This window comes from Triticum urartu, chromosome 4, assembly GCF_003073215.2.
Source record: "Triticum urartu cultivar G1812 chromosome 4, Tu2.1, whole genome shotgun sequence".
NCBI lineage: Eukaryota > Viridiplantae > Streptophyta > Magnoliopsida > Poales > Poaceae > Triticum > Triticum urartu.
Window position 1 is genome coordinate 366,655,026 of NC_053025.1, and position 5,716 is coordinate 366,660,741.

Consider the following 5,716-nt stretch of genomic DNA (forward strand, 5'->3'; position numbering starts at 1 on the left):
GAGGTGTGATACCTTTGGGCCTTTAGCAATGAAGCATGTTCCAACTCCTTCATTTGGTGAGTCAAATATGTCGTAGGAGTTGGTTTCAAAAGTGCTAGACCGGCAACACCTTCATCTTGAGTATATTCGAAATCAGAGTGATAGCTTCTCTCGGAGTGGTTGTCGGAGTCGGATACCCATTCACCAACATGAGCTTTATGTCTTCGTTTTGTGTAGCTCCTTGATTACTTGTCCTTTCTTTACGAATCCTTGCTTCTCCGTGAGGGTCTTCGTTCATAACGATCATCTCTACTCCTTCTTTCTCTAGATGGTGATTTTCTCTTCTACTTCTTCTCTTGGGAGAATCTTCTCTTCTCTTGTAGGGGGCGTACACTCATTGGAATAGTGTCCGGGCCTTCCACAATTGTAGCATTTTCTCTCTCGACTAGAAGATCTTTTATCATTGTAGGACCTTGACTTGGAGCTTCTCTCTTTGCTCCTACTCCTGTAGAACTTGTTGAAGTTCTTTACCATTAAGCTCAATTCTTCATTGAAGGTTTGTTTCTCACTCGATGATGTGGGGGCTTCACATGAGGCTTTGTAAGTACCACTTGATTTGTTGTGAAGTTCCTCTTTATCCTTGAGTGACATCTCATGAGCAACAATTCTTCCGATGACTTTCGTTGGCTTGAGATCTTTGTAATTTGGCATCATTTGGATCAATGTGCACACGGTATCATATTTTCCATCCAAGGCTCTTAGGATCTTCTTGATGATGAATCTATCGGTCATCTCTTCACTCCCTGGGCCGGCAATCTCATTTGTGATAAGAGCAAGCCTAGAGTACATTTCAGCGACACCTTCACCATCCTTCATTTTGAACTTGTCAAGTTGACTTTGAAGCACATCCAATTTGGTTTCCTTGACGGAGTCGGTACCTTCGTGCATATCAATCAAAGTATCCCAAACTTCCTTTGCATTCTCAAGACGACTGATTTTGTTGAATTCTTCGGGGCACAATCCGTTGAAGAGGATATCACAAGCTTGAGCGTTGTATTGTCGCATCTTCAACTCATCCGCGGTAGCTTCACGATTCGGTTCTCTCCCATCAAAGAATTCACCTTGCAAGCCAACACACACAATAGCCCAAACGGCGGGGTTATGTCCAAGAATATGCATTTTCATCTTATGCTTCCAACTAGCAAAATTAGTATCATCAAAGTAAGGACCTCTACGGTGATAATTTCCCTCACTAGACGCCATACTCTCCTAGGTTGTGAAACCAAGGCTATGACCACCAAAAGCTATGGAAATCAAAGCAAATGGAGACCAAAGCTCTGATACCACTTGTAGGATCGAAAGTATGTCTAGAGGGGGGGTGATTAGACTACTTGACCAAATAAAAATCTAGCCTTTTCCCAATTTTAGTTCTTGGCAGATTTAAGCTATCTTAGCAAAAGTCAAGCAATCTCCACACAATTCAAGCAAGCATGAAAAAGAGTATATGAGCAGCGGAAATTAAAGCATGCAACTTTTAAGAATGTAAAGGGACGGGTTTGGAGGATTCAAACGCAACTGGAGACACGGATGTTTTTGTCGTGGTTCCGATAGGTGGTGCTATCGTACATCCACGTTGATGGAGACTTCAACCCATGAAGGGTAACGGTTGCGCGAGTCCACGGAGGGCTCCACCCACGAAGGGTCCACGAAGAAGCAACCTTGTCTATTCCATCATGGCCGTCACCCACGAAGGACTTGCCTCACTAGCGGTAGATCTTCACGAAGTAGGTGATCTCCTTGCCCTTACAAACTCCTTGGTTCAACTCCACAATCTTGTCGGAGGCTCCCAAGTGACACCTAGCCAATCTAGGAGACACCACTCTCCAACAAGTAACAAATGGTGTGTTGATGATGAACTCCTTGCTCTTGTGCTTCAAATGATAGTCTCCCCAACACTCAACTCTCTCACACAGGATTTGGATTTGGTGGAAAGAAGATTTGAGTGGAAAGCAACTTGGGGAAGGCTAGAGATCAAGATTCATATGGTTGGCATGGAATATCTTGACCTCAACACAAGTGTAGGTGGTTCTCTCTTAGAAAATGTGTATTGTAAGTGTAGGTATGTTCTGATGGCTCTCTCTTCGAATGAAGAGTGGGTGGAGGGGTATATATAGCCTCCACACAGAATCTAACCATTACACACAATTTGCCAAACTCGGTGGGACCGAATGGTCAAACTCGGTCGGACCAATTCAGCAAACCTAGTGACCGTTAGGATTTTCGATGGGACTGAGATGCAACTCAGTAGGACCGATATGGTTAGGTTTAGGGCATAACGTAATCTCGATGTGACCGATTACACAAACTCGGTGGGACCGATTTTGGTAATATGCTAACCAGAGAGTTGGTCAGGTAAACTCGGTGGGACCGATCGCTCATCTCGATAAGATCGAAATGTTATGAAGGGAAACAGAGAGATTACTTCCCATCTCGGTGAGACCGATTTGCCTAGGGTTTGTGGCAGTGGTCTATGACATTTGAAACTCGGTGGGGGCCGAGTTTGACTTTTGGTTTAGGTCATGTGGATGTGGGAAGGTAGTTGAGGGTTTTGGAGCATATCACTAAGCACTTTGAGGCAAGCAAGCCATTAAGCAACACCTCATCCCTCCTTGATAGTATTGGCTTTTCCTATAGACTCAATGTGATCTTGGATCACTAAAATATAAAATGTAGAGTCTTGATCTTGAATCTTGGATCACTAAAATATAAAATGTAGAGTCTTGATCTTGAAGCTTGAGCCAAACTTTTTGTCCTTAGAATTTTGAGGGATCCACTTTCCTCATCCATGCCATGCCATTCATTGAGCTTTTCCTGAAATATTAATCTTGGAATAATGTTAGCTCAATGAGCTATATGTTGTTAGGAATTACCAAAACCACCCAGGGATAGTTGCACTTTCAGCCAAAGGCACCAATGTGCCTTTTCTTCTGGATCCCAAGATGATCCTAGACTTCATTGATCTCTGGCACAAGGACCCAAACACTCCTATGCCTGATTTCAATCTCACACCTAGCCAGAACCACATGCTGACAGCCTTCATAGGCGAAGAAAAATGGAAGTTTGAGAAGGCCAGGAAGCTAAAGAAAGCTCAGTACAAGAAAGAGCATCTTCTGAAGAAGAACATTGTAAAAATGGCAACTAATGAACTTGTGAGCATACAAGCTGAGATCAAAGCACTCAGTGATGAATTTGACATATACCGTGCAGATTGGCTGGGAGCCAAGGTCAGATTCGTCAACATGGCGAAGGGATTCACCTCAAATGTTGCAGACCCAACGCAACATGAAATTCCTCAGGATGAAGCATCTGCTCAGCCCACTAAAGAATATGCCAGCACCGCTGATGAAAATCAGGCTACTGAAGAAGCTGAAAGCACCAGGGCTGATGAAGACATTCCAACCACTGACGAAACTGCCAGGGCAACCTCTGGTGTTGCGCCTGAAGAACAAGCCAGGCCTGTTGAAGCATCTACTATAGGGCCTGAAGAGATTGACCAAGCAGGACAACTGCATCAGTTGTGCCTGAAGAAACCGAACCAATTTCCTCTGCTCCTACACAAATAACAAGCATCAACCTTCCTTCTGCATCAGAAGCGAAGAAAACCAAGGCTGTAGAGAGAGCGGCTATGAAGAAAAGGAAAGCATATGCTTCCTCAGAGTCTTACGCTCCAAAGAAGGCGAAGACTTTGACAAGATCCTATGAAAATCCTATAGATGTTGTTCCTCTATCAAGCATGCCACCAAAGGAGATTGTTCCATTTGGTGAGGATTATGTTATTCCAACTGAATCCGATGAAGAAGATCTTCTGCTGCTTCGACGGAGAAATTGGATGAAGAAATTGAAGTGGATAACATCCCTTCAACTCCATTGGTTTCATCGCCCATGCCTCAGTTTACTGTTGAAGAGGCCGGCATTGAAGAAATAGATGAGGAAGGGGAAGACGTGGACATTGGGTGCACCACTCCTATTCTGAATGATAAATACTGGGAAAGTCATCACCCCAATTCACCACTGTACACACCTCTGCAACAGATTCCTCAGTCCCCTGTCCAGACCGAAGAAATTCACACGGGCTCTAAAGAACACCAGACATCTCTCCTCACTATACCTAAAGAAGTTCCAGCCACTAGCGCTGATGAAAATGTTGCTATTGAGATGGAGGCCAAGGCTGCTGAAGAGAATCCCACTGAACTTCCTTAGCATGTGGCTCATGAGACTGTGATTCAAGAGGCTATGATGGCAACAACTGCAAATCTTCAGCCCAAGCCTCGGAATCCTCACTCCAAGAAGCAGAAGTTCAATGATGATGACTTCTTTGCTGAGCACATATTCTTCACAGATTACAATCCATATGACTCCGCAAGACTTAGACGCAAGCGCTTTTGGACAACAAGTCAAATGAACTTCTATTCTTTACTGCTATTTGATAAGGACAAGATCTTTGACCATGAGCAAATTCCTCATGTGGACATGGAGTCGATGCCCTACTTCACCCTAGTCCTCAGTGTTCTTCATGATGCTGGGCTGCTCAACCTCTGCACCGACATCTACAACTGGAATGAAGAACTCATTCTTCAGTTATATGCCATGTTGCACATCACTGGCAACGTTGAAGACGTCAATTCATGGGTACTGGACTGTATGACTGAACATACTCACTACAAAGCACCGACATCTGACTTACTTCACACTCTCCCAGTCAGTCCTCCCACTTAAGGTGCAAGGTGCATCTATGATGAACCTGAGCTATCAAATCATTTGATGCAAGTGCTGATGAAGCCTTTAAAGCCTGGACAAGCTCCAAGGACCCAATTCCTCATCAAGGAACTGCCGTATGTGCCAAGGACCATATACAGGATATTGACCAAAACCCTCAGTCCAATTAAGGGCCACAACTCTGATGATGAAGAAGTTGTTGGCATCATGAAGAATCTGCTTTTCAACATCATACATGGTATTCCTATCAACTACCACGATTTCTTCATGAGGACTTTGGCTAATGCCGCTTTGTCACCATTTGAATTGAAGCCTTATGCTCCCTGGATCATGAGATTCATCAGAACAAGGTCTTCCATTCATTACAAGGCTGATTTGCAAAATCACGTCAACTACTTGCCCCCAATTGAAGTCCTCAAACAGAGTATTTCCTCGGCTGATGAGAAGGGCAAGGCTGCTGTTATTGATGAAGGCATTCATCCATTGGGTGGCCAGTTTCGCAAAGCTGCATTCCACTCCACCAATGATGACTCTGTCGCAAATGCTTCAAGGCAATTTCCTCAAGCCACTGCTCTAAGGGTGATGACTGATCATGAGCTTCTCCCCAGTCTTCATCACAAGGTTGATCGCAACCACAAGTGGGTCGAACGTCGGTTTAGTGCTATTCTTCAGAACATGACAATCACTCAAAATACTGTGAAGAATCACTACTATCTGCATGAAGTCTTTGACCGCACCTGGGCTATTCTATCTAACCTCTAAAGTGCTGAAGATCTCAAGAAGATGGAATTTCAACAGGACTTTGACTGGGCACAACCACCTTCGAAGAAATTCAAGAAGGTCAAAGTTCCTCAGGTTTTGGCCAGTTCATATTCTTCATCGCGCGAGACTGATGAACATGAAGACTTGAACAACACTGTGGCAGGCCCTACATCAACGGGCGACCCCAACAACGTTGGCG